Below are 26,912 nucleotides of genomic sequence, written 5' to 3'. Positions count from 1 at the left end.
CGAATGGTCCTATTTATTTGACATACTCAGCCGTTTTGGATGTGGACAGAATTTTTGCCAGTGGGTGAAGACCTTGTATCAAAGTCCAACTGCAGAAGTAATTACCAATAACTTAATCTCCAAACCATTTAATCTATATCGTGGCACACGTCAAGGCTGTCCACTTTCTCCTTTATTATTTGTAATGACTTTGGAACCTTTGGCAATAGCAATTAGAACTCACCCATCTATAAAGGGAATTGAAATTGCAGGTGTAGAGCATCGGATATCTCTATACGCAGACGATATTGTTTTATTTTTAACAAAACTTAAAGATTCAATACCAAATCTTAACAAATTGATTAATAAATTTGGAAAATTTTCAGGTTATAAAGTTAACTATTCAAAGTCATCTATCCTTTTTCTTAATGAACAGGAGAGACAAAATCCAGTAATACAACACCCTTATGAAACTTCTGTAGACGGATTTAGATATTTGGGAATCAAAGTTACTCCACAGGTAAAAAATCTTATCTCAGCCAATTATACTCCTCTGATAACTCAGGTAAACGAAAGTTTGAACAGATGGATGTCTCTTCCTCTCACTACTATTGGAAGGGTGAATACCATTAAAATGAATATTCTCCCTAAATTTCTATATTTGTTTCAGTCAATCCCCCTGACCCCTCCTCCTTCCTTTTTCTCAAATATGCATTTATTAAATTTATTTGGAATAATAGACGCTCAAGGCTTCGCTTATCACTCCTGTATCTTCCTTATGAACGAGGCGGGCTGCGACTCCCTAATCTTTTTTGGTATTTTAAGGCAGCTCAGCTAAGATCTGCATGTTATTGGTTTGCTGGCTCACCTAGCATTCCATGGATACAGATTGAAAAAAAATGTACAGGCAATTTGAGTCTTGACACATATTTATACTCTGATTCTTTAAAGAAACTCAAACAAAATACATCTAACCCATTTGTGAGAGCCACTATTTTATCATGGCATGAGTCACAGGTTGAGCTGGGAGAAACCCCGGTACTTTCTAAATTCTCTCCCATTTGGGGTAATGCATTATTCGTACCAGGGAAATCAGACAAGGGTTTTAAGCTGTGGTTCCAGAAAGGCTTGCAAAAGATATCAGATCTTTATGAAGATAATATATTGATGTCCTTTGAAACCTTTAAGGAAAGATATAAAATTCCTCAGTCTCATTTTTTTAAGTATCTTCAGATCCGTAATTTTATAAGATCTAAAAATCATTCATATCAGTGTCCGACCCTAAGTAGTTTAGAAGAAATTGCAGTTAAAGATCCCAGTGCCAAATACAAAATTTCTACACTATATAGCAAATTTGTTAATGCTTCCAAAGAATCTACAAATCATAAAAGACTGGCTTGGATTGAAGACTTTCAAAACTTTTAAAAGATATTACAGAAAATGAATGGGAAGAAAGTTGTCTTCAAGCGCAAACATTATCAATCAATACCCGTTTTAAATTAATCCAATATAATTGGGTAATGAGAACATATATAACACCAGAAATGTTAAATAAATTTAATAGAAATATTCTGGACATTTGTGGAAAATGTTTGACTTACAAGGGCACACTGTTCCATTGTGTTTGGCAATGTGAGCACTTGCAATTCTTTTGGAAAGAAATAATTGGTGTAATCTCTAAAACTATTGGTAAAGAAATCCCTGTTTGCCCTAAAATCTGTATCCTTGGTCTTTTCCCACCTGCCTTATCGCTGAAGTCATATGAACAGAAGTTTATAAATCTGTGTCTATTACATGCGAAGCGCCTGATTGCCATTCACTGGAAAAGTACTCATGCTCCATCTTTGTCACTCTGGATTTAGGAAATGTCTTCCTGTATAGCAATGGAAAGGTTGACTTATTCAATCAAACAAAAAATGCACATATTCTACAAGATTTGGGACTTCTTCCTTTATTTTTTAAATAACAGTGCACTGACTGTTTAGTAATCCCAAACAATGTGACTGTTAAAATACACTGTGTTTGTAATGACTAACTTTAATATACTTTCACTGGAATGTATATGTTGAAATGTCAATTTTTTAATGGTATTTATTTTTTATATATTTTTAATTTTTAACAAAATTGCCCTTTTTATTTTTATCTTTAAGTTTATTTTAGTTAATCTTTATTTTTATTTATTTGTTTGTGTATTACTTTCCTCCCATGAGAATGCATTTTTTTATTCTATTCCTTTCTTTTTTTAATTTTTAATTTTTATTTTGAACGTCGGGATGGGGCGGGAGTTCTTTGATTGGTATTTGGTTACAAATACAGTAAGAATGTATCACACCTTTCTGAAACAATAAAAGTGTTAAAAAAAAAAAAAAAAAGAAAGCCACTCTCCCATAATCTGAGGGAAAGGTGCAGTTTGGATTTGAACCTAGCACCTGCTGTTCCCAAGACAGGTGCTCTGGCCAACGTAGTCTTAACACTAAAAGAAAAAACCTCTGGATACGATACTTCCAAACGCAGTTTCATCTAAGACAGTGGGGGGGAAGCAAAATTTACTGTGCTTTCTACTCAGTTACTTTGCACATGCATAAAGAGGCTCTTGTACGACAAATCCAAAAGGCGTGATCTCAACAATAGGTGGCAGTTACTTTTCCCCAAAACCACAGGTTGCCGACGAGTCATTCCTCAAGCCCACTAGGCCCTACACCGTTTTCTAATCTCCCTTATTTAAAACAGCTCAATTAAGTCATCGGCTTTATTGTAGAGTACCCCTAGTATCTGAGCCTGCACTGCGCAATGAAAGAAAGAAGCAAAACGGGATGGACAGATGCCTAAAATGTTAGAAACGCACCACACCTTAAGTCAGTGAAGAAAAAGAGCAAAGCTTGCGAATCAGGTGGGACTCAAACCCACAACCTTTGAATGGCTCAGCTCACAGCCTAGAAGTCCAATGCGCTATCCATTGCGCCACAGAGCCTAAGTGCTCTGCTTCCTCTAGAACTGTCGCACAGAAAGCACTTTTTAGTACTCTCTGGCCCATGAAAGAACAGCCAACTGCAGACAAGGCACTGCTGGAATTCAAAGCCAGGATCTCCTGTTTACTAGACAGGCACTTTGACCAACTAAGCCACAGCGGCAAACGACCTTGACACAGGCTAAATGTTTAATTCCAAAAAAAAAAAAAAAAACTAACAACGGCAGCGCTGCATGTGGGAATGTCTGGACTTGAAATATTAAAGTCCAATTGGTTAGGCATTACCACACTATGCTATATAAAGGCATCGTCCAAAGCCCTCTTGAACGAGCAGCGTTCTTAAGGATTTGAGTGTTGTTAAGAAACACGACTGCTAAACATCCCGCTGCGTAAACACTCGTTACTCTTAACAAAAGCAAACACAAAACCTGTACATTAGGCACTGCTGGGATTTGAATCCAGGATCTCCTGTTTACTAGACAGGCGCTTTGACCAACTAAGCCACAGCGCCAACGCTGAATTAGAGGCAAGACGTTTTTGCACACAGAGACCAAAAAAAGACAGCAAGTCTTAAAATGGCAAGCAAAGAGGTTGTTTAACTCTATTTGTCGCACTATTCATTACGCCTCAAAGCTATACAATTTTATAATTCATTCCGGTGAGCTCTATAAAACAAGCACACGCACCACCTGGACTAAGGCGCTGCTGGGACTTGAGCCCAGGATCTCCTGTTTACAAGGCAGGCGCTTTCACCAACTAAGCCACAGCGCCACAGAAATTCGAAGTAAGAGACATTTGCCCTATAACAAAAATCGAAGAAGAAAAAATAATACACAACAAAAACCAGCATGTCAGGATGCAGCTAATGCTGACAAGCCGGACGCGGTCTTTTAGAGTCTGGATGATCATGTCTCAAGCCTGACCATGTCATCCAAACCCAGAGTCAGCTCGGAAAATGGAAATCAGGACAAACATATGCTATCGGCCATTGAAAGAGTTTCAGATCAGAAGGCCACTCTCCCATAATCTGAGGGAAAGGTGCAGTTTGGATTTGAACCTAGCACCTGCTGTTCCCAAGACAGGTGCTCTGGCCAACTTAGTCTTAACACTAAAAGAAAAAACCTCTCGATACGATACTTCCAAACGCAGTTTCATCTAAGACAGTGGGGGGGAAGCAAAATTTACTGTGCTTTCTACTCAGTTACTTTGCACATGCATAAAGAGGCTCTTGTACGACAAATCCAAAAGGCGTGATCTCAACAATAGGTGGCAGTTACTTTTCCCCAAAACCACAGGTAGCCGACGAGTTATTCCTCAAGCCCACTAGGCCCTACACCGTTTTCTAATCTCCCTTATTTAAAACAGCTCAATTAAGTCATCGGCTTTATTGTAGAGTACCCCTAGTATCTGAGCCTGCACTGCGCAATGAAAGAAAGAAGCAAAACGGGATGGACAGATGCCTAAAATGTTAGAAACGCACCACACCTTAAGTCAGTGAAGAAAAAGAGCAAAGCTTGCGAATCAGGTTGGACTCAAACCCACAACCTTTGAATGGCTCAGCTCACAGCCTAGAAGTCCAATGCGCTATCCATTGCGCCACAGAGCCTAAGTGCTCTGCTTCCTCTAGAACTGTTGGACAGAAAGCACTTTTTAGTACTCTCTGGCCCATAAAAGAACAGCCAACTGCAGACAAGGCACTGCTGGAATTCAAAGCCAGGATCTCCTGTTTACTAGACAGGCACTTTGACCAACTAAGCCACAGCGCCAAACGACCTTGACACAGGCTAAATGTTTAATTCCAAAAAAAAAAAAAACTAACAACGGTAGCGCTGCATGTGGGAATGTCTGGACTTGAAATATTAAAGTCCAATTGGTTAGGCATTACCACACTATGCTATATAAAGGCATCGTCCAAAGCCCTCTTGAACGAGCAGCGTTCTTAAGGATTTGAGTGTTGTTAAGAAACCGACTGCTAAACATCCCGCTGCGTAAGCACTCGTTACTCTTAACAAAAGCAAACACAAAACCTGTACATTAGGCACTGCAGGGATTTGAACCCAGGATCTCCTGTTTACTAGACAGGTGCTTTGACCAACTAAGCCACAGCGCCAACACTGAATAGGAGGCAAGACGTTTTTGCACACAGAGACCAAAAAAATACAGCAAGTCTTAAAATGGCAAGCAAAGAGGTTGTTTAACTCTATTTGTCGCACTATTCATTACGCCTCAAAGCTATACAATTTTATAATTCATTCCGGTGAGCTCTATAAAACAAGCACACGCACCACCTGGACTAAGGCGCTGCTGGGATTTGAGCCCAGGATCTCGTGTTTACAAGACAGGCGTTTTGACCAGCTAAGCCACAGCGCCACAGAAATTCGCAGTAAGAGACATTTGCCCGATAACAAAAATCAAGAAGAAAAAATAATACACAACAAAAACCAGCATGTCAGGATGCAGAAAAAGCTGACAAGCCGGACGCGGTCTTTTAGAGTCTGGATGATCATGTCTCAAGCCTGACCATGTCATCCAAACCCAGAGTCAGCTCGGAAAATGGAAATCAGGACAAACATATGCTATCGGCCATTGAAAGAGTTTCAGATCAGAAAGCCACTCTCCCATAATCTGAGGGAAAGGTGCAGTTTGGATTTGAACATAGCACCTGCTGTTCCCAAGACAGGTGCTCTGGCCAACTTAGTCTTAACACTAAAAGAAAAAACCTCTGGATACGATACTTCCAAACGCAGTTTCATCTAAGACAGTGGGGGGGAAGCAAAATTTACTGTGCTTTCTACTCAGTTACTTTGCACATGCATAAAGAGGCTCTTGTACGACAAATCCAAAAGGCGTGATCTCAACAATAGGTGGCAGTTACTTTTCCCCAAAACCACAGGTTGCCGACGAGTCATTCCTCAAGCCCACTAGGCCCTACACCGTTTTCTAATCTCCCTTATTTAAAACAGCTCAATTAAGTCATCGGCTTTATTGTAGAGTACCCCTAGTATCTGAGCCTGCACTGCGCAATGAAAGAAAGAAGCAAAACGGGATGGACAGATGCCTAAAATGTTAGAAACGCACCACACCTTAAGTCAGTGAAGAAAAAGAGCAGAGCTTGCGACTCTGGTGGGACTCGAACCCACAACCTTTGAATGGCTCACCTCACAGCCTAGAAGTCCAATGCGCTATCCATTGCGCCACAGAGCCTAAGTGCTCTGCTTCCTCTAGAACTGTCGCACAGAAAGCACTTTTTAGTACTCTCTGGCCCATGAAAGAACAGCCAACTGCAGACAAGGCACTGCTGGAATTCAAAGCCAGGATCTCCTGTTTACTAGACAGGCACTTTGACCAACTAAGCCACAGCGGCAAACGACCTTGACACAGGCTAAATGTTTAATTCCAAAAAAAAAAAAAAAAACTAACAACGGCAGCGCTGCATGTGGGAATGTCTGGACTTGAAATATTAAAGTCCAATTGGTTAGGCATTACCACACTATGCTATATAAAGGCATCGTCCAAAGCCCTCTTGAACGAGCAGCGTTCTTAAGGATTTGAGTGTTGTTAAGAAACACGACTGCTAAACATCCCGCTGCGTAAACACTCGTTACTCTTAACAAAAGCAAACACAAAACCTGTACATTAGGCACTGCTGGGATTTGAATCCAGGATCTCCTGTTTACTAGACAGGCGCTTTGACCAACTAAGCCACAGCGCCAACGCTGAATTGGAGGCAAGACGTTTTTGCACACAGAGACCAAAAAAAGACAGCAAGTCTTAAAATGGCAAGCAAAGAGGTTGTTTAACCCTATTTGTCGCACTATTCATTACGCCTCAAAGCTATACAATTTTATAATTCATTCCGGTGAGCTCTATAAAACAAGCACACGCACCACCTGGACTAATACGCTGCTGGGCTTTGAGCCCAGGATCTCCTGTTTACAAGACAGGCGCTTTCACCAGCTAAGCCACAGCGCCACAGATATTCGTAGTAAGAGACATTTGCCCGATAACAAAAATCGAAGAAGAAAAAATAATACACAACAAAAACCGGCATGTCAGGATGCAGCAAATGCTGACAAGCCGGACGCGGTCTTTTAGAGTCTGGATGATCATGTCTCAAGCCTGACCATGTCATCCAAACCCAGAGTCAGCTCGGAAAATGGAAATCAGGACAAACATATGCTATCGGCCATTGAAAGAGTTTCAGATCAGAAAGCCACTCTCCCATAATCTGAGGGAAAGGTGCAGTTTGGATTTGAACCTAGCACCTGCTGTTCCCAAGACAGGTGCTCTGGCCAACTTAGTCTTAACACTAAAAGAAAAAACCTCTGGATACGATACTTCCAAACGCAGTTTCATCTAAGACAGTGGGGGGGAAGCAAAATTTACTGTGCTTTCTACTCAGTTACTTTGCACATGCATAAAGAGGCTCTTGTACGACAAATCCAAAAGGCGTGATCTCAACAATAGGTGGCAGTTACTTTTCCCCAAAACCACAGGTTGCCGACGAGTCATTCCTCAAGCCCACTAGGCCCTACACCGTTTTCTAATCTCCCTTATTTAAAACAGCTCAATTAAGTCATCGGCTTTATTGTAGAGTACCCCTAGTATCTGAGCCTGCACTGCGCAATGAAAGAAAGAAGCAAAACGGGATGGACAGATGCCTAAAATGTTAGAAACGCACCACACCTTAAGTCAGTGAAGAAAAAGAGCAAAGCTTGCGAATCAGGTGGGACTCAAACCCACAACCTTTGAATGGCTCAGCTCACAGCCTAGAAGTCCAATGCGCTATCCATTGCGCCACAGAGCCTAAGTGCTCTGCTTCCTCTAGAACTGTCGCACAGAAAGCACTTTTTAGTACTCTCTGGCCCATGAAAGAACAGCCAACTGCAGACAAGGCACTGCTGGAATTCAAAGCCAGGATCTCCTGTTTACTAGACAGGCACTTTGACCAACTAAGCCACAGCGGCAAACGACCTTGACACAGGCTAAATGTTTAATTCCAAAAAAAAAAAAAAAAACTAACAACGGCAGCGCTGCATGTGGGAATGTCTGGACTTGAAATATTAAAGTCCAATTGGTTAGGCATTACCACACTATGCTATATAAAGGCATCGTCCAAAGCCCTCTTGAACGAGCAGCGTTCTTAAGGATTTGAGTGTTGTTAAGAAACACGACTGCTAAACATCCCGCTGCGTAAACACTCGTTACTCTTAACAAAAGCAAACACAAAACCTGTACATTAGGCACTGCTGGGATTTGAATCCAGGATCTCCTGTTTACTAGACAGGCGCTTTGACCAACTAAGCCACAGCGCCAACGCTGAATTGGAGGCAAGACGTTTTTGCACACAGAGACCAAAAAAAGACAGCAAGTCTTAAAATGGCAAGCAAAGAGGTTGTTTAACTCTATTTGTCGCACTATTCATTACGCCTCAAAGCTATACAATTTTATAATTCATTCCGGTGAGCTCTATAAAACAAGCACACGCACCACCTGGACTAAGGCGCTGCTGGGACTTGAGCCCAGGATCTCCTGTTTACAAGGCAGGCGCTTTCACCAACTAAGCCACAGCGCCACAGAAATTCGTAGTAAGAGACATTTGCCCGATAACAAAAATCGAAGAAGAAAAAATAATACACAACAAAAACCAGCATGTCAGGATGCAGCAAATGCTGACAAGCCGGACGCGGTCTTTTAGAGTCTGGATGATCATGTCTCAAGCCTGACCATGTCATCCAAACCCAGAGTCAGCTCGGAAAATGGAAATCAGGACAAACATATGCTATCGGCCATTGAAAGAGTTTCAGATCAGAAGGCCACTCTCCCATAATCTGAGGGAAAGGTGCAGTTTGGATTTGAACCTAGCACCTGCTGTTCCCAAGACAGGTGCTCTGGCCAACTTAGTCTTAACACTAAAAGAAAAAACCTCTCGATACGATACTTCCAAACGCAGTTTCATCTAAGACAGTGGGGGGGAAGCAAAATTTACTGTGCTTTCTACTCAGTTACTTTGCACATGCATAAAGAGGCTCTTGTACGACAAATCCAAAAGGCGTGATCTCAACAATAGGTGGCAGTTACTTTTCCCCAAAACCACAGGTAGCCGACGAGTCATTCCTCAAGCCCACTAGGCCCTACACCGTTTTCTAATCTCCCTTATTTAAAACAGCTCAATTAAGTCATCGGCTTTATTGTAGAGTACCCCTAGTATCTGAGCCTGCACTGCGCAATGAAAGAAAGAAGCAAAACGGGATGGACAGATGCCTAAAATGTTAGAAACGCACCACACCTTAAGTCAGTGAAGAAAAAGAGCAAAGCTTGCGAATCAGGTTGGACTCAAACCCACAACCTTTGAATGGCTCAGCTCACAGCCTAGAAGTCCAATGCGCTATCCATTGCGCCACAGAGCCTAAGTGCTCTGCTTCCTCTAGAACTGTTGGACAGAAAGCACTTTTTAGTACTCTCTGGCCCATAAAAGAACAGCCAACTGCAGACAAGGCACTGCTGGAATTCAAAGCCAGGATCTCCTGTTTACTAGACAGGCACTTTGACCAACTAAGCCACAGCGCCAAACGACCTTGACACAGGCTAAATGTTTAATTCCAAAAAAAAAAAAAAACTAACAACGGTAGCGCTGCATGTGGGAATGTCTGGACTTGAAATATTAAAGTCCAATTGGTTAGGCATTACCACACTATGCTATATAAAGGCATCGTCCAAAGCCCTCTTGAACGAGCAGCGTTCTTAAGGATTTGAGTGTTGTTAAGAAACCGACTGCTAAACATCCCGCTGCGTAAGCACTCGTTACTCTTAACAAAAGCAAACACAAAACCTGTACATTAGGCACTGCAGGGATTTGAACCCAGGATCTCCTGTTTACTAGACAGGTGCTTTGACCAACTAAGCCACAGCGCCAACGCTGAATAGGAGGCAAGACGTTTTTGCACACAGAGACCAAAAAAATACAGCAAGTCTTAAAATGGCAAGCAAAGAGGTTGTTTAACTCTATTTGTCGCACTATTCATTACGCCTCAAAGCTATACAATTTTATAATTCATTCCGGTGAGCTCTATAAAACAAGCACACGCACCACCTGGACTAAGGCGCTGCTGGGATTTGAGCCCAGGATCTCGTGTTTACAAGACAGGCGTTTTGACCAGCTAAGCCACAGCGCCACAGAAGTTCGCAGTAAGAGACATTTGCCCGATAACAAAAATCAAGAAGAAAAAATAATACACAACAAAAACCAGCATGTCAGGATGCAGAAAAAGCTGACAAGCCGGACGCGGTCTTTTAGAGTCTGGATGATCATGTCTCAAGCCTGACCATGTCATCCAAACCCAGAGTCAGCTCGGAAAATGGAAATCAGGACAAACATATGCTATCGGCCATTGAAAGAGTTTCAGATCAGAAAGCCACTCTCCCATAATCTGAGGGAAAGGTGCAGTTTGGATTTGAACATAGCACCTGCTGTTCCCAAGACAGGTGCTCTGGCCAACTTAGTCTTAACACTAAAAGAAAAAACCTCTGGATACGATACTTCCAAACGCAGTTTCATCTAAGACAGTGGGGGGGAAGCAAAATTTACTGTGCTTTCTACTCAGTTACTTTGCACATGCATAAAGAGGCTCTTGTACGACAAATCCAAAAGGCGTGATCTCAACAATAGGTGGCAGTTACTTTTCCCCAAAACCACAGGTTGCCGACGAGTCATTCCTCAAGCCCACTAGGCCCTACACCGTTTTCTAATCTCCCTTATTTAAAACAGCTCAATTAAGTCATCGGCTTTATTGTAGAGTACCCCTAGTATCTGAGCCTGCACTGCGCAATGAAAGAAAGAAGCAAAACGGGATGGACAGATGCCTAAAATGTTAGAAACGCACCACACCTTAAGTCAGTGAAGAAAAAGAGCAGAGCTTGCGACTCTGGTGGGACTCAAACCCACAACCTTTGAATGGCTCAGCTCACAGCCTAGAAGTCCAATGCGCTATCCATTGCGCCACAGAGCCTAAGTGCTCTGCTTCCTCTAGAACTGTCGCACAGAAAGCACTTTTTAGTACTCTCTGGCCCATGAAAGAACAGCCAACTGCAGACAAGGCACTGCTGGAATTCAAAGCCAGGATCTCCTGTTTACTAGACAGGCACTTTGACCAACTAAGCCACAGCGGCAAACGACCTTGACACAGGCTAAATGTTTAATTCCAAAAAAAAAAAAAAAACTAACAACGGCAGCGCTGCATGTGGGAATGTCTGGACTTGAAATATTAAAGTCCAATTGGTTAGGCATTACCACACTATGCTATATAAAGGCATCGTCCAAAGCCCTCTTGAACGAGCAGCGTTCTTAAGGATTTGAGTGTTGTTAAGAAACACGACTGCTAAACATCCCGCTGCGTAAACACTCGTTACTCTTAACAAAAGCAAACACAAAACCTGTACATTAGGCACTGCTGGGATTTGAATCCAGGATCTCCTGTTTACTAGACAGGCGCTTTGACCAACTAAGCCACAGCGCCAACGCTGAATTGGAGGCAAGACGTTTTTGCACACAGAGACCAAAAAAAGACAGCAAGTCTTAAAATGGCAAGCAAAGAGGTTGTTTAACCCTATTTGTCGCACTATTCATTACGCCTCAAAGCTATACAATTTTATAATTCATTCCGGTGAGCTCTATAAAACAAGCACACGCACCACCTGGACTAATACGCTGCTGGGCTTTGAGCCCAGGATCTCCTGTTTACAAGACAGGCGCTTTCACCAGCTAAGCCACAGCGCCACAGATATTCGTAGTAAGAGACATTTGCCCGATAACAAAAATCGAAGAAGAAAAAATAATACACAACAAAAACCGGCATGTCAGGATGCAGCAAATGCTGACAAGCCGGACGCGGTCTTTTAGAGTCTGGATGATCATGTCTCAAGCCTGACCATGTCATCCAAACCCAGAGTCAGCTCGGAAAATGGAAATCAGGACAAACATATGCTATCGGCCATTGAAAGAGTTTCAGATCAGAAAGCCACTCTCCCATAATCTGAGGGAAAGGTGCAGTTTGGATTTGAACCTAGCACCTGCTGTTCCCAAGACAGGTGCTCTGGCCAACTTAGTCTTAACACTAAAAGAAAAAACCTCTGGATACGATACTTCCAAACGCAGTTTCATCTAAGACAGTGGGGGGGAAGCAAAATTTACTGTGCTTTCTACTCAGTTACTTTGCACATGCATAAAGAGGCTCTTGTACGACAAATCCAAAAGGCGTGATCTCAACAATAGGTGGCAGTTACTTTTCCCCAAAACCACAGGTTGCCGACGAGTCATTCCTCAAGCCCACTAGGCCCTACACCGTTTTCTAATCTCCCTTATTTAAAACAGCTCAATTAAGTCATCGGCTTTATTGTAGAGTACCCCTAGTATCTGAGCCTGCACTGCGCAATGAAAGAAAGAAGCAAAACGGGATGGACAGATGCCTAAAATGTTAGAAACGCACCACACCTTAAGTCAGTGAAGATAAAGAGCAAAGCTTGCGACTCTGGTGGGACTCGAACCCACAACCTTTGAATGGCTCAGCTCACAGCCTAGAAGTCCAATGCACTATCCATTGCGCCACAGAGCCTAAGTGCTCTGCTTCCTCTAGAACTGTCGCACAGAAAGCACTTTTTAGTACTCTCTGGCCCATGAAAGAACAGCCAACTGCGGACAAGGCACTGCTGGAATTCAAAGCCAGGATCTCCTGTTTACTAGACAGGCACTTTGACCAACTAAGCCACAGCGGCAAACGACCTTGACACAGGCTAAATGTTTAATTCCAAAAAAAAAAAAAAAAACTAACAACGGTAGCGCTGCATGTGGGAATGTCTGGACTTGAAATATTAAAGTCCAATTGGTTAGGCATTACCACACTATGCTATATAAAGGCATCGTCCAAAGCCCTCTTGAACGAGCAGCGTTCTTAAGGATTTGAGTGTTGTTAAGAAACCGACTGCTAAACATCCCGCTGCGTAAACACTCGTTACTCTTAACAAAAGCAAACACAAAACCTGTACATTAGGCACTGCTGGGATTTGAATCCAGGATCTCCTGTTTACTAGACAGGCGCTTTGACCAACTAAGCCACAGCGCCAACGCTGAATAGGAGGCAAGACGTTTTTGCACACAGAGACCAAAAAAAGACAGCAAGTCTTAAAATGGCAAGCAAAGAGGTTGTTTAACTCTATTTGTCGCACTATTCATTACGCCTCAAAGCTATACAATTTTATAATTCATTCCGGTGAGCTCTATAAAACAAGCACACGCACCACCTGGACTAAGGCGCTGCTGGGATTTGAGCCCAGAATCTCCTGTTTACAAGACAGGCGCTTTGACCAGCTAAGCCACAGCGCCACAGAAATTCGCAGTAAGAGACATTTGCCCGATAACAAAAATCAAGAAGAAAAAATAATACACAACAAAAACCAGCATGTCAGGATGCAGAAAATGCTGACAAGCCGGACGCGGTCTTTTAGAGTCTGGATGATCATGTCTCAAGCCTGACCATGTCATCCAAACCCAGAGTCAGCTCGGAAAATGGAAATCAGGACAAACATATGCTATCGGCCATTGAAAGAGTTTCAGATCAGAAGGCCACTCTCCCATAATCTGAGGGAAAGGTGCAGTTTGGATTTGAACCTAGCACCTGCTGTTCCCAAGACAGGTGCTCTGGCCAACTTAGTCTTAACACTAAAAGAAAAAACCTCTGGATACGATACTTCCAAACGCAGTTTCATCTAAGACAGTGGGGGGGAAGCAAAATTTACTGTGCTTTCTACTCAGTTACTTTGCACATGCATAAAGAGGCTCTTGTACGACAAATCCAAAAGGCGTGATCTCAACAATAGGTGGCAGTTACTTTTCCCCAAAACCACAGGTTGCCGACGAGTCATTCCTCAAGCCCACTAGGCCCTACACCGTTTTCTAATCTCCCTTATTTAAAACAGCTCAATTAAGTCATCGGCTTTATTGTAGAGTACCCCTAGTATCTGAGCCTGCACTGCGCAATGAAAGAAAGAAGCAAAACGGGATGGACAGATGCCTAAAATGTTAGAAACGCACCACACCTTAAGTCAGTGAAGAAAAAGAGCAAAGCTTGCGAATCAGGTGGGACTCAAACCCACAATCTTTGAATGGCTCAGCTCACAGCCTAGAAGTCCAATGCGCTATCCATTGCGCCACAGAGCCTAAGTGCTCTGCTTCCTCTAGAACTGTTGGACAGAAAGCACTTTTTAGTACTCTCTGGCCCATGAAAGAACAGCCAACTGCGGACAAGGCACTGCTGGAATTCAAAGCCAGGATCTCCTGTTTACTAGACAGGCACTTTGACCAACTAAGCCACAGCACCAAACGACCTTGACACAGGCTAAATGTTTAATTCCAAAAAAAAAAAAAAAAACTAACAACGGTAGCGCTGCATGTGGGAATGTCTGGACTTGAAATATTAAAGTCCAATTGGTTAGGCATTACCACACTATGCTATATAAAGGCATCGTCCAAAGCCCTCTTGAACGAGCAGCGTTCTTAAGGATTTGAGTGTTGTTAAGAAACCGACTGCTAAACATCCCGCTGCGTAAACACTCGTTACTCTTAACAAAAGCAAACACAAAACCTGTACATTAGGCACTGCTGGGATTTGAACCCAGGATCTCCTGTTTACTAGACAGGCGCTTTGACCAACTAAGCCACAGCGCCAACGCTGAATAGGAGGCAAGACGTTTTTGCACACAGAGACCAAAAAAAGACAGCAAGTCTTAAAATGGCAAGCAAAGAGGTTGTTTAACTCTATTTGTCGCACTATTCATTACGCCTCAAAGCTATACAATTTTATAATTCATTCCGGTGAGCTCTATAAAACAAGCACACGCACCACCTGGACTAAGGCGCTGCTGGGATTTGAGCCCAGGATCTCCTGTTTACAAGACAGGCATTTTGACCAGCTAAGCCACAGCGCCACAGAAATTCGCAGTAACAGACATTTGCCCGATAACAAAAATCAAGAAGAAAAAATAATACACAACTAAAACCAGCATGTCAGGATGCAGAAAATGCTGACAAGCCGGACGCGGTCTTTTAGAGTCTGGATGATCATGTCTCAAGCCTGACCATGTCATCCAAACCCAGAGTCAGCTCGGAAAATGGAAATCAGGACAAACATATGCTATCGGCCATTGAAAGAGTTTCAGATCAGAAAGCCACTCTCCCATAATCTGAGGGAAAGGTGCAGTTTGGATTTGAACCTAGCACCTGCTGTTCCCAAGACAGGTGCTCTGGCCAACTTAGTCTTAACACTAAAAGAAAAAACCTCTGGATACGATACTTCCAAACGCAGTTTCATCTAAGACAGTGGGGGGGAAGCAAAATTTACTGTGCTTTCTACTCAGTTACTTTGCACATGCATAAAGAGGCTCTTGTACGACAAATCCAAAAGGCGTGATCTCAACAATAGGTGGCAGTTACTTTTCCCCAAAACCACAGGTTGCCGACGAGTCATTCCTCAAGCCCACTAGGCCCTACACCGTTTTCTAATCTCCCTTATTTAAAACAGCTCAATTAAGTCATCGGCTTTATTGTAGAGTACCCCTAGTATCTGAGCCTGCACTGCGCAATGAAAGAAAGAAGCAAAACGGGATGGACAGATGCCTAAAATATTAGAAACGCACCACACCTTAAGTCAGTGAAGAAAAAGAGCAAAGCTTGCGAATCAGGTGGGACTCGAACCCACAACCTTTGAATGGCTCAGCTCACAGCCTAGAAGTCCAATGCGCTATCCATTGCGCCACAGAGCCTAAGTGCTCTGCTTCCTCTAGAACTGTCACACAGAAAGCACTTTTTAGTACTCTCTGGCCCATGAAAGAACAGCCAACTGCGGACAAGGCACTGCTGGAATTCAAAGCCAGGATCTCCTGTTTACTAAACAGGCACTTTGACCAACTAAGCCACAGCGGCAAACGACCTTGACACAGGCTAAATGTTTAATTCCAAAAAAAAAAAAAAACTAACAACGGCAGCGCTGCATGTGGGAATGTCTGGACTTGAAATATTAAAGTCCAATTGGTTAGGCATTACCACACTATGCTATATAAAGGCATCGTCCAAAGCCCTCTTGAACGAGCAGCGTTCTTAAGGATTTGAGTGTTGTTAAGAAACACGACTGCTAAACATCCCGCTGCGTAAACACTCGTTACTCTTAACAAAAGCAAACACAAAACCTGTACATTAGGCACTGCTGGGATTTGAATCCAGGATCTCCTGTTTACTAGACAGGCGCTTTGACCAACTAAGCCACAGCGCCAACGCTGAATTGGAGGCAAGACGTTTTTGCACACAGAGACCAAAAAAAGACAGCAAGTCTTAAAATGGCAAGCAAAGAGGTTGTTTAACTCTATTTGTCGCACTATTCATTACGCCTCAAAGCTATACAATTTTATAATTCATTCCGGTGAGCTCTATAAAACAAGCACACGCACCACCGGGACTAAGGCGCTGCTGAGATTTGAGCCCAGGATCTCCTGTTTACACGACAGGCGCTTTCACCAGCTAAGCCACAGCGCCACAGATATTCGCAGTAAGAGACATTTGCCCGATAACAAAAATCGAAGAAGAAAAAATAATACACAACAAAAACCAGCATGTCAGGATGCAGCAAATGCTGACAAGCCGGACGCGGTCTTTTAGAGTCTGGATGATCATGTCTCAAGCCTGACCATGTCATCCAAACCCAGAGTCAGCTCGGAAAATGGAAATCAGGACAAACATATGCTATCGGCCATTGAAAGAGTTTCAGATCAGAAAGCCACTCTCCCATAATCTGAGGGAAAGGTGCAGTTTGGATTTGAACCTAGCACCTGCTGTTCCCAAGACAGGTGCTCTGGCCAACTTAGTCTTAACACTAAAAGAAAAAACCTCTGGATACGATACTTCCAAACGCAGTTTCATCTAAGACAGTGGGGGGGAAGCAAAATTTACTGTGCTTTCTACTCAGTTACTTTGCACATGCATAAAGAGGCTCTTGTACGACAAATCCAAAAGGCGTGATCTCAACAATAGGTGGCAGTTACTTTTCCCCAAAACCACAGGTTGCCGACGAGTCATTCCTCAAGCCCACTAGGCCCTACACCATTTCTAATCTCCCTTATTTAAAACAGCTCAATTAAGTCATCGGCTATATTGTAGAGTACCCCTAGTATCTGAGCCTGCACTGCGCAATGAAAGAAAGAAGCAAAACGGGATGGACAGATGCCTAAAATGTTAGAAACGCACCACACCTTAAGTCAGTGAAGAAAAAGAGCAAAGCTTGCGAATCAGGTGGGACTCAAACCCACAACCTTTGAATGGCTCAGCTCACAGCCTAGAAGTCCAATGCGCTATCCATTGCACCACAGAGCCTAAGTGCTCTGCTTCCTCTAGAACTGTTGGACAGAAAGCACTTTTTAGTACTCTCTGGCCCATAAAAGAACAGCCAACTGCGGACAAGGCACTGCTGGAATTCAAAGCCAGGATCTCTTGTTTACTAGACAGGCACTTTGACCAACTAAGCCACAGCGCCAAACGACCTTGACACAGGCTAAATGTTTAATTCCAAAAAAAAAAAAAAACTAACAACGGTAGCGCTGCATGTGGGAATGTCTGGACTTGAAATATTAAAGTCCAATTGGTTAGGCATTACCACACTATGCTATATAAAGGCATCGTCCAAAGCCCTCTTGAACGAGCAGCGTTCTTAAGGATTTGAGTGTTGTTAAGAAACCGACTGCTAAACATCCCGCTGCATAAACACTCGTTACTCTTAACAAAAGCAAACACAAAACCTGTACATTAGGCACTGCTGGGATTTGAATCCAGGATCTCCTGTTTACTAGACAGGCGCTTTGACCAACTAAGCCACAGCGCCAACGCTGAATAGGAGGCAAGACGTTTTTGCACACAGAGACCAAAAAAAGACAGCAAGTCTTAAAATGGCAAGCAAAGAGGTTGTTTAACTCTATTTGTCGCACTATTCATTACGCCTCAAAGCTATACAATTTTATAATTCATTCCGGTGAGCTCTATAAAACAAGCACACGCACCACCTGGAATAAGGCGCTGCTGGGATTTGAGCCCAGGATCTCCTGTTTACAAGACAGGCGCTTTGACCAGCTAAGCCACAGCGCCACAGAAATCTGCAGTAACAGACATTTGCCCGATAACAAAAATCAAGAAGAAAAAATAATACACAACAAAAACCAGCATGTCAGGATGCAGAAAATGCTGACAAGCCGGACGCGGTCTTTTAGAGTCTGGATGATCATGTCTCAAGCCTGACCATGTCATCCAAACCCAGAGTCAGCTCGGAAAATGGAAATCAGGACAAATATATGCTATTGGCCATTGAAAGAGTTTCAGATCAGAAGGCCACTCTCCCATAATCTGAGGGAAAGGTGCAGTTTGGATTTGAACCTAGCACCTGCTGTTCCCAAGACAGGTGCTCTGGCCAACTTAGTCTTAACACTAAAAGAAAAAACCTCTGGATACGATACTTCCAAACGCAGTTTCATCTAAGACAGTGGGGGGGAAGCAAAATTTACTGTGCTTTCTACTCAGTTACTTTGCACATGCATAAAGAGGCTCTTGTACGACAAATCCAAAAGGCGTGATCTCAACAATAGGTGGCAGTTACTTTTCCCCAAAACCACAGGTTGCCGACGAGTCATTCCTCAAGCCCACTAGGCCCTACACTGTTTTCTAATCTCCCTTATTTAAAACAGCTCAATTAAGTCATCGGCTTTATTGTAGAGTACCCCTAGTATCTGAGCCTGCACTGCGCAATGAAAGAAAGAAGCAAAACGGGATGGACAGATGCCTAAAATATTAGAAACGCACCACACCTTAAGTCAGTGAAGAAAAAGAGCAAAGCTTGCGACTCTGGTGGGACTCGAACCCACAACCTTTGAATGGCTCAGCTCACAGCCTAGAAGTCCAATGCGCTATCCATTGCGCCACAGAGCCTAAGTGCTCTGCTTCCTCTAGAACTGTCACACAGAAAGCACTTTTTAGTACTCTCTGGCCCATGAAAGAACAGCCAACTGCGGACAAGGCACTGCTGGAATTCAAAGCCAGGATCTCCTGTTTACTAGACAGGCACTTTGACCAACTAAGCCACAGCGCCAAACGACCTTGACACAAGCTAAATGTTTAATTCCAAAAAAAAAAAAAAAACTAACAACGGTAGAGCTGCATGTGGGAATGTCTGGACTTGAAATATTAAAGTCCAATTGGTTAGGCATTACCACACTATGCTATATAAAGGCATCGTCCAAAGCCCTCTTGAACGAGCAGCGTTCTTAAGGATTTGAGTGTTGTTAAGAAACCGACTGCTAAACATCCCGCTGCGTAAACACTCGTTACTCTTAACAAAAGCAAACACAAAACCTGTACATTAGGCACTGCTGGGATTTGAACCCAGGATCTCCTGTTTACTAGACAGGCGCTTTGACCAACTAAGCCACAGCTCCAACGCTGAATAGGAGGCAAGACGTTTTTGCTCACAGAGACCAAAAAAAGACAGCAAGTCTTAAAATGGCAAGCAAAGAGGTTGTTTAACTCTATTTGTCGCACTATTCATTACGCCTCAAAGCTATACAATTTTATAATTCATTCCGGTGAGCTCTATAAAACAAGCACACGCACCACCTGGACTAAGGCGCTGCTGGGATTTGAGCCCAGGATCTCGTGTTTACAAGACAGGCGTTTTGACCAGCTAAGCCACAGAGCCACAGAAGTTCGCAGTAAGAGACATTTGCCCGATAACAAAAATCAAGAAGAAAAAATAATACACAACAAAAACCAGCATGTCAGGATGCAGAAAAAGCTGACAAGCCGGACGCGGTCTTTTAGAGTCTGGATGATCATGTCTCAAGCCTGACCATGTCATCCAAACCCAGAGTCAGCTCGGAAAATGGAAATCAGGACAAACATATGCTATCGGCCATTGAAAGAGTTTCAGATCAGAAAGCCACTCTCCCATAATCTGAGGGAAAGGTGCAGTTTGGATTTGAACATAGCACCTGCTGTTCCCAAGACAGGTGCTCTGGCCAACTTAGTCTTAACACTAAAAGAAAAAACCTCTGGATACGATACTTCCAAACGCAGTTTCATCTAAGACAGTGGGGGGGAAGCAAAATTTACTGTGCTTTCTACTCAGTTACTTTGCACATGCATAAAGAGGCTCTTGTACGACAAATCCAAAAGGCGTGATCTCAACAATAGGTGGCAGTTACTTTTCCCCAAAACCACAGGTTGCCGACGAGTCATTCCTCAAGCCCACTAGGCCCTACACCGTTTTCTAATCTCCCTTATTTAAAACAGCTCAATTAAGTCATCGGCTTTATTGTAGAGTACCCCTAGTATCTGAGCCTGCACTGCGCAATGAAAGAAAGAAGCAAAACGGGATGGACAGATGCCTAAAATGTTAGAAACGCACCACACCTTAAGTCAGTGAAGAAAAAGAGCAAAGCTTGCGACTCTGGTGGGACTCTAACCCACAACCTTTGAATAGCTCAGCTCACAGCCTAGAAGTCCAATGCGCTATCCATTGCGCCACAGAGCCTAAGTGCTCTGTTTCCTTTAGAACTGTCGGACAGAAAGCACTTTTTAGTACTCTCTGGCCCATGAAAGAACAGCAAACTGCAGACAAGGCACTGCTGGAATTCAAAGCCAGGATCTCCTGTTTACTAGACAGGCACTTTGACCAACTAAGCCACAGCGCCAAACGACCTTGACACAGGCTAAATGTTTAATTCCAAAAAATAAAAAAAAAACTAACAACGGTAGCGCTGCATGTGGGAATGTCTGGACTTAAAATATTAAAGTCCAATTGGTTAGGCATTACCACACTATGCTATATAAAGGCATCGTCCAAAGCCTTCTTGAACGAGCAGCGTTCTTAAGGATTTGAGTGTTGTTAAGAAACCGACTGCTAAACATCCCGCTGCGTAAACACTCGTTACTCTTAACAAAAGCAAACACAAAACCTGTACATTAGGCACTGCTGGAATTCAAAGCCAGGATCTCTTGTTTACTAGACAGGCACTTTGACCAACTAAGCCACAGCGCCAAACGACCTTGACACAGGCTAAATGTTTAATTCCAAAAAAAAAAAAAAACTAACAACGGTAGCGCTGCATGTGGGAATGTCTGGACTTGAAATATTAAAGTCCAATTGGTTAGGCATTACCACACTATGCTATATAAAGGCATCGTCCAAAGCCCTCTTGAACGAGCAGCGTTCTTAAGGATTTGAGTGTTGTTAAGAAACCGACTGCTAAACATCCCGCTGCATAAACACTCGTTACTCTTAACAAAAGCAAACACAAAACCTGTACATTAGGCACTGCTGGGATTTGAACCCAGGATCTCCTGTTTACTAGACAGGCACAGCGCCAACGCTGTTTAGGAGGCAAGACGTTTTTGCACACAGAGACCAAAAAAAGACAGCAAGTCTTAAAATGGCAAGCAAAGAGGTTGTTTAACTCTATTTGTCGCACTATTCATTACGCCTCAAAGCTATACAATTTTATAATTCATTGAGCTCTATAAAACAAGCACAAGTACCACCTGGACTAAGGCGCTGCTGGGATTTGAGCCCAGGATCTCCTGTTTACAAGACAGGCGCTTTGACCAGCTAAGCCACAGCGCCACAGAAATTCGTAGTAAGAGACATTTGCCCGATAACAAAAATCAAGAAGAAAAAATAATACACAACAAAAACCAGCATGTCAGGATGCAGAAAATGCTGACAAGCCGGACGCGGTCTTTTAGAGTCTGGATGATCATGTCTCAAGCCTGACCATGTCATCCAAACCCAGAGTCAGCTCGGAAAATGGAAATCAGGACAAACATATGCTATCGGCCATTGAAAGAGTTTCAGATCAGAAAGCCACTCTCCCATAATCTGAGGGAAAGGTGCAGTTTGGATTTGAACCTAGCACCTGCTGTTCCCAAGACAGGTGCTCTGGCCAACTTAGTCTTAACACTAAAAGAAAAAACCTCTGGATACGATACTTCCAAACGCAGTTTCATCTAAGACAGTGGGGGGGAAGCAAAATTTACTGTGCTTTCTACTCAGTTACTTTGCACATGCATAAAGAGGCTCTTGTACGACAAATCCAAAAGGCGTGATCTCAACAATAGGTGGCAGTTACTTTTCCCCAAAACCACAGGTTGCCTACGAGTCATTCCTCAAGCCCACTAGGCCCTACACCGTTTTCTAATCTCCCTTATTTAAAACAGCTCAATTAAGTCATCGGCTTTATTGTAGAGTACCCCTAGTATCTGAGCCTGCACTGCGCAATGAAAGAAAGAAGCAAAACGGGATGGACAGATGCCTAAAATGTTAGAAACGCACCACACCTTAAGTCAGTGAAGAAAAAGAGCAAAGCTTGCGACTCTGGTGGGACTTGAACCCACAACCTTTGAATGACTCAGCTCACAGCCTAGAAGTCCAGTGCGCTATCCATTGCGCCACAGAGCCTTTGAGTCATTCCTCAAGCCCTCTAGGCCCTACACCGTTTTCTAATCTCTCTTATTTAAAACAGCTCAATTTAGTCATCGGCTTTATTGTAGAGTACCCCTAGTATCTGAAAACTCTTTAAATGCCTTCTCTAACATGTACTTGCTACGTGGGATGGTTGAGGCATGTGTCTTGCGTCTGTTGTCAAACCACTTGGCTCTGTGTTTACATTGTGAAGAAAAAATAATACACAACAAAAAGCAGCATGTCAGGATGCAGCAAATGCTGACAAGCCGGACGCGGTCTTTTAGAGTCTGGATTATCATGTCTCAAGCCTGACCATGTCATCCAAACTGTTGGAATATCTATCTCTATTCCATGCGTGTTCAAGAGAAAAGGTCAGGAGAGGTTTTTTTTCAATGACAAAAATATTAGTAATTTATTAGATACAAATGAATAGTTCGATGACAGAGCTCTGGGTTATGTTACCCCAATGCAATACAAGAATTACATTCAAGAGGTTCGCAACTGACTTACATTTCCTGACTCCAGTATATATATACACAACTGATCTTAACAGGTGGAGTTTTGGTTTAACGTCACTTATCAGTCATTCTGCAGTCCTTTGGCTCTTTGCAACCCCTGGACATTACTTCCTCTTTCTGCAACCTTTCTCTGTATACCAGAACTGAACAATTACGTGCATCTTTAATATATTTCACAACTTCTACAAGCATCAGGACAACTTGTGACATGTCTAGACTATAGTTCTGGAACAAAGGCCCCCACCCTCAATTTATTCTTATTCTGCTTTTCCACTTGTCAGCAGTTCTTCTAAAAAGTATGCAGCACAGTAAAAAAGAGGAAGTTTGTCTGGTCAAGACATTTTATAATACAAAAGAGAAAGATTGATTAATCTGTTTTTAGTCTAAACATTTTTCCAATAAAAAATAATAAAAAGAATAAAAATAAAAATAAATTCCTTTTCTCCAACAATTCCCCTTTTCTGCTCCTCTCTGGAGCAGACAAAAACAAAATCAGATAATCAAATCCCCACAAAAATGTCCAATTGTCATTACTGCAGGCCTTTGCCTAAATCCCTGTTTTACCTCTTATTCAAAACAATCTTTAACATCCTAGTGCTTCTTCATTATGTTAAATTATGCCCAAAAACCCTTTTAACTCAATTTCTTTAACTTTTCTGGATTCAGTTTATAATTTTCACACTCTTGGTTCTCCTCTTCGGTGGTGCAGTCTCTTCCCTCTTGAAGTCACTCCGATATCTTCTTTTGCTAAGGATTATACTTACTATACTTGCTATACTCTTATTAACTTCCAATTATCCCATAATAAAAATGTTCCATTCTCATACACTTTATCAATAAAGGTAATTAATTTTTTCTTCTTCTTCTTCCCCACCAAAATTAAAATAAGAATGAGAATAATAAAAATGTAAATAAAATTTAAAAACTCAAACATTTAAAAAATAAAATCTGATCAAAAGGAAATGCACTCCCATTGAAAATCTCACAGTATGAATAAAATCTAAGATCAACTCTTGTGAAAAATTGATTGGAATTAGAAATTCAAAATTCTAACAACATAATTCAAATCAGCAATTCACTAATAAAAATTATAATCCCCCTGCTTAGTTCAGAGTGAATTTCAACATTTTTAAGTCATTATTGAACCAAAATTACAATTGAGATTTAGGATGAAAAATCAACAGCTTCAAAGTAGGATTAAACTTACCAATTATTAAAATGAAAAGTTCAGAACTAAATCATAACAAGGTTATTAAACTAACAACTCAGACTTGTCACCAAATTTTAAAACCAAAATTGAAACATATTTAAACTAGAGATTTTTTCTCTCAATGTCTTAAAATAGGAAAATCAATAACACAACAATGTGATTAAAATAAAATAAAAATCTTATGAATCTCTGCAAACAAAAGGTTCAAAAACAACAATGGCTTAAAATAAAAATCTTAAATGTCTTCAAATTAAAGATTTAAAAACAACAATGGCTCAAACAAAAATAATCTTTAAAAATGTGTTCAAATAAAAGAATTTTAAAATCGTCTTCAAATAAAAGAATCTTAAACTCATAAGAATGTGTTTAAAATAAAATAATCTTAAAAATGTCTTAAAAGATTCAAAAAGCATCTTAAAATACAAGATTTTTGCATTGAAAATGAAAAATATAAAAGCATTGAATGTCTTAAAATAAAAGATTATGAAAAAACATACAAATGTCTTAAAATAATAGAACATTAGAAAGGTATTAAAATAAAAGATAAAAAGCATAAAAAATTCTTAAAATAAAGTATAATAAAAAAACATTAAGAATGTCTTCCCATAAAAGATAAAAAAAATATATGTCTAAAATAAAAGAATAAAAATAATTCAAAAAATTCCAAAAAACTAACGTGTGTAAAATAAAATAATTTTAAAATGTAATTGTGTTTCATTTTATTTTTTTTCAATTTTCTCCAATCTAATTGGTCCAATTCATTCATTCATTCATTCATTCATTCATTCATTCATTCATTCATTTTCTTTAAGGCTTAGTTCCTTTATTAATCTGGGGTCACCACAGTCAGTAAAATGAACCGCCAACTTATCCAACATATGTTTTACACAGCGAATGCCCTTCCAGCTGCAACCCATCTCCGGGAAACGTCCATACACACTTAATCACACACTTTCTGTCAGATTGTCATATGCTAGTAAATCAGTCTTATTTTCTCTTTCTATTCTAGAATTTAACATGGTTTTTGGTTCCCTTTTTTGTGTTGGCCTGTATCTAATTGGCCTCATGCATTGGTGGTGCAGCGTGTTCAGCTCCTACACCAATACATGCTTACACACTCCAATTAGATATCAGATATCCCCTTTTTGTGTTTTATCCCCCTTTCGGCCTGGGCCTAGCTCCAGGCCGTTTTTACACCCCTATGTTAACTTTCAAGTTACTCCGGCCAGCCTCACACCTTCAGCAACCTGTTTAGAAAAGTCTGAAGTAAAGTTGTTAATTTGTCAAATTCTAATCTCTACATAAGTAATCCACTGCACGTCCAAGCTGCACCAGGTCCCCAAAACTGCAGTCCTGTAAACAATGCAAAAGTGATTAATTCCATTGTTTTGTTCCATAATGAACTAATACCCCTCAACATGATTTTTATCCAATTCAGTTTGGTCTGTGCACAGAATTTTGCCAATTGTGTTTAAATTTGTATCAATTTTTTCTACCTTTCCCTGTAATTATTAGTCTTACACCATCCCTAAATTCATGCTTCCGGCCCATTACTTGCTGCAATTTAAAATATTCATTATTTCAGTGTTTATCATTATCCAATCTAATTCTTACTCAACATCTATTTGTTTCTAAATCTTAGTCTTTCATTAAACACTTCATTACTGTCTGACTGTCCTCTTTGCTTGCTGGCCACTCCTCTAGCCATTCACTATAGCTGTCAATCATGACTAGCAGATATATTTTTATTCACCTGTTCTCCCTTATCTAGATAATCAATTATAACCTCACCCTCATTCTTCTCTTGCAGTTTCTGATATCTCTAAATATAATTAAAGTCTATAATTCATATTAGTCTTATTACCATGTGTTATACATTCACCAGTTTACAGTTATTTGAAATGGCTTATTTATTTAGTGATCTGACTTTTCCTAATATTGAGGCATGTCATCTAATCACCTATAATTTTTACTTCCTTTAAATCTATTTCCATGGAAATGTCATAACACCTATTTCATTTTAATCAATTAGGTGTCTATTCTTTTTCTGAGAGTAAAATTTCATCAACATGCTTAATCATCACCACTCTCTCTGATAATTCAAAAATCAATCACTTTACATTTTTTATCAGTATGACCATATTTCTGCATACACTATTAACCTCAGCTTTAAAATCTATTCTCCTTAATTGCTTCTAAATCATAAATTAAACACAATCTTCCTTTGTTTGTTGCTTTCTTGTAAAATTGTATTAAAATTAAATTAGTCACATCTATGTTTGTAACTCAGATAAAATTTAGCTTAAATAAAATTTCTAAAACAGATTCCCTATGATCTTGTCTAGGTGTTTCTATTAATTGCTCAACGACAAACTACCTCTTCACTACGCTGGCTAATTTTATAATCCTCCATTTAAGTATTTCACTAATAATCAATCAGTTTTTGAATTTGACACTAAATTTGATAATTCGTTTTCTCAACTATTTATTACTTAGTTTCTTCTAATCATTTTTATGATTTTCTTTTGGCTACTAATTAGTTCTACATCATTTCGGTTCAACTAGTTGCCCATACAATCTTGATATACTTTTATAAGCTAACTAAAAATCACTACATTTTCTCATCCGTTTCTTTCAGCTGTATTTTGACTTCATCATTAAACTTCTTCACATGGTTACATGTGAAAGAAAATCTG

At 41.1% G+C, this 26,912-nt stretch overlaps 29 non-coding genes across 29 annotated transcripts; all 29 read right to left on the bottom strand.

The window, feature by feature from the left end:
• Window positions 1-3,384: 3,384 nt before the first annotated feature.
• trnat-agu (transfer RNA threonine (anticodon AGU)) lies at window positions 3,385-3,458 on the bottom strand. The gene has a single exon. It is a non-coding gene; the product is annotated as a tRNA-Thr (tRNA).
• Window positions 3,459-3,644: 186 nt separating this feature from the next.
• trnat-ugu (transfer RNA threonine (anticodon UGU)) lies at window positions 3,645-3,718 on the bottom strand. The gene has a single exon. It is a non-coding gene; the product is annotated as a tRNA-Thr (tRNA).
• A 1,265-nt stretch (window positions 3,719-4,983) lies between these two features.
• trnat-agu (transfer RNA threonine (anticodon AGU)) lies at window positions 4,984-5,057 on the bottom strand. Its single transcript has one exon. It is a non-coding gene; the product is annotated as a tRNA-Thr (tRNA).
• A 186-nt stretch (window positions 5,058-5,243) lies between these two features.
• Window positions 5,244-5,317, bottom strand: trnat-ugu (transfer RNA threonine (anticodon UGU)). The gene has a single exon. It is a non-coding gene; the product is annotated as a tRNA-Thr (tRNA).
• Window positions 5,318-6,062: 745 nt separating this feature from the next.
• Window positions 6,063-6,151, bottom strand: trnar-ucu (transfer RNA arginine (anticodon UCU)). Its single transcript is given in 2 exon segments — window positions 6,063-6,098; window positions 6,115-6,151. It is a non-coding gene; the product is annotated as a tRNA-Arg (tRNA).
• A 434-nt stretch (window positions 6,152-6,585) lies between these two features.
• trnat-agu (transfer RNA threonine (anticodon AGU)) lies at window positions 6,586-6,659 on the bottom strand. The gene has a single exon. It is a non-coding gene; the product is annotated as a tRNA-Thr (tRNA).
• Window positions 6,660-6,838: 179 nt separating this feature from the next.
• Window positions 6,839-6,919, bottom strand: trnat-ugu (transfer RNA threonine (anticodon UGU)). Its single transcript has one exon. It is a non-coding gene; the product is annotated as a tRNA-Thr (tRNA).
• Window positions 6,920-8,188: 1,269 nt separating this feature from the next.
• trnat-agu (transfer RNA threonine (anticodon AGU)) lies at window positions 8,189-8,262 on the bottom strand. The gene has a single exon. It is a non-coding gene; the product is annotated as a tRNA-Thr (tRNA).
• Window positions 8,263-8,448: 186 nt separating this feature from the next.
• Window positions 8,449-8,522, bottom strand: trnat-ugu (transfer RNA threonine (anticodon UGU)). Its single transcript has one exon. It is a non-coding gene; the product is annotated as a tRNA-Thr (tRNA).
• A 1,266-nt stretch (window positions 8,523-9,788) lies between these two features.
• Window positions 9,789-9,862, bottom strand: trnat-agu (transfer RNA threonine (anticodon AGU)). The gene has a single exon. It is a non-coding gene; the product is annotated as a tRNA-Thr (tRNA).
• A 186-nt stretch (window positions 9,863-10,048) lies between these two features.
• On the bottom strand, window positions 10,049-10,122 carry trnat-ugu (transfer RNA threonine (anticodon UGU)). Its single transcript has one exon. It is a non-coding gene; the product is annotated as a tRNA-Thr (tRNA).
• A 745-nt stretch (window positions 10,123-10,867) lies between these two features.
• trnar-ucu (transfer RNA arginine (anticodon UCU)) lies at window positions 10,868-10,956 on the bottom strand. Its single transcript is given in 2 exon segments — window positions 10,868-10,903; window positions 10,920-10,956. It is a non-coding gene; the product is annotated as a tRNA-Arg (tRNA).
• Window positions 10,957-11,389: 433 nt separating this feature from the next.
• On the bottom strand, window positions 11,390-11,463 carry trnat-agu (transfer RNA threonine (anticodon AGU)). The gene has a single exon. It is a non-coding gene; the product is annotated as a tRNA-Thr (tRNA).
• Window positions 11,464-11,642: 179 nt separating this feature from the next.
• On the bottom strand, window positions 11,643-11,723 carry trnat-ugu (transfer RNA threonine (anticodon UGU)). Its single transcript has one exon. It is a non-coding gene; the product is annotated as a tRNA-Thr (tRNA).
• A 746-nt stretch (window positions 11,724-12,469) lies between these two features.
• Window positions 12,470-12,558, bottom strand: trnar-ucu (transfer RNA arginine (anticodon UCU)). The gene is given in 2 exon segments: window positions 12,470-12,505; window positions 12,522-12,558. It is a non-coding gene; the product is annotated as a tRNA-Arg (tRNA).
• Window positions 12,559-12,991: 433 nt separating this feature from the next.
• Window positions 12,992-13,065, bottom strand: trnat-agu (transfer RNA threonine (anticodon AGU)). The gene has a single exon. It is a non-coding gene; the product is annotated as a tRNA-Thr (tRNA).
• Window positions 13,066-13,251: 186 nt separating this feature from the next.
• trnat-ugu (transfer RNA threonine (anticodon UGU)) lies at window positions 13,252-13,325 on the bottom strand. Its single transcript has one exon. It is a non-coding gene; the product is annotated as a tRNA-Thr (tRNA).
• A 1,267-nt stretch (window positions 13,326-14,592) lies between these two features.
• Window positions 14,593-14,666, bottom strand: trnat-agu (transfer RNA threonine (anticodon AGU)). Its single transcript has one exon. It is a non-coding gene; the product is annotated as a tRNA-Thr (tRNA).
• A 186-nt stretch (window positions 14,667-14,852) lies between these two features.
• Window positions 14,853-14,926, bottom strand: trnat-ugu (transfer RNA threonine (anticodon UGU)). Its single transcript has one exon. It is a non-coding gene; the product is annotated as a tRNA-Thr (tRNA).
• A 745-nt stretch (window positions 14,927-15,671) lies between these two features.
• Window positions 15,672-15,760, bottom strand: trnar-ucu (transfer RNA arginine (anticodon UCU)). Its single transcript is given in 2 exon segments — window positions 15,672-15,707; window positions 15,724-15,760. It is a non-coding gene; the product is annotated as a tRNA-Arg (tRNA).
• A 432-nt stretch (window positions 15,761-16,192) lies between these two features.
• On the bottom strand, window positions 16,193-16,266 carry trnat-agu (transfer RNA threonine (anticodon AGU)). The gene has a single exon. It is a non-coding gene; the product is annotated as a tRNA-Thr (tRNA).
• A 186-nt stretch (window positions 16,267-16,452) lies between these two features.
• On the bottom strand, window positions 16,453-16,526 carry trnat-ugu (transfer RNA threonine (anticodon UGU)). Its single transcript has one exon. It is a non-coding gene; the product is annotated as a tRNA-Thr (tRNA).
• Window positions 16,527-17,791: 1,265 nt separating this feature from the next.
• trnat-agu (transfer RNA threonine (anticodon AGU)) lies at window positions 17,792-17,865 on the bottom strand. Its single transcript has one exon. It is a non-coding gene; the product is annotated as a tRNA-Thr (tRNA).
• A 186-nt stretch (window positions 17,866-18,051) lies between these two features.
• On the bottom strand, window positions 18,052-18,125 carry trnat-ugu (transfer RNA threonine (anticodon UGU)). The gene has a single exon. It is a non-coding gene; the product is annotated as a tRNA-Thr (tRNA).
• A 745-nt stretch (window positions 18,126-18,870) lies between these two features.
• Window positions 18,871-18,959, bottom strand: trnar-ucu (transfer RNA arginine (anticodon UCU)). The gene is given in 2 exon segments: window positions 18,871-18,906; window positions 18,923-18,959. It is a non-coding gene; the product is annotated as a tRNA-Arg (tRNA).
• A 432-nt stretch (window positions 18,960-19,391) lies between these two features.
• Window positions 19,392-19,465, bottom strand: trnat-agu (transfer RNA threonine (anticodon AGU)). The gene has a single exon. It is a non-coding gene; the product is annotated as a tRNA-Thr (tRNA).
• Window positions 19,466-20,470: 1,005 nt separating this feature from the next.
• Window positions 20,471-20,559, bottom strand: trnar-ucu (transfer RNA arginine (anticodon UCU)). Its single transcript is given in 2 exon segments — window positions 20,471-20,506; window positions 20,523-20,559. It is a non-coding gene; the product is annotated as a tRNA-Arg (tRNA).
• A 1,015-nt stretch (window positions 20,560-21,574) lies between these two features.
• Window positions 21,575-21,648, bottom strand: trnat-ugu (transfer RNA threonine (anticodon UGU)). Its single transcript has one exon. It is a non-coding gene; the product is annotated as a tRNA-Thr (tRNA).
• A 745-nt stretch (window positions 21,649-22,393) lies between these two features.
• Window positions 22,394-22,482, bottom strand: trnar-ucu (transfer RNA arginine (anticodon UCU)). Its single transcript is given in 2 exon segments — window positions 22,394-22,429; window positions 22,446-22,482. It is a non-coding gene; the product is annotated as a tRNA-Arg (tRNA).
• Between the last annotated feature and the right edge of the window lie 4,430 nt (window positions 22,483-26,912).

The sequence above is a fragment of the Danio rerio genome, chromosome 4 (assembly GCF_049306965.1).
Source record: "Danio rerio strain Tuebingen ecotype United States chromosome 4, GRCz12tu, whole genome shotgun sequence".
Classification (NCBI taxonomy): Eukaryota; Metazoa; Chordata; class Actinopteri; order Cypriniformes; family Danionidae; genus Danio; species Danio rerio.
The sequence above is the reverse complement of the archived record's forward strand: the minus strand, read 5'-3'. Positions and strand labels throughout refer to the sequence as shown.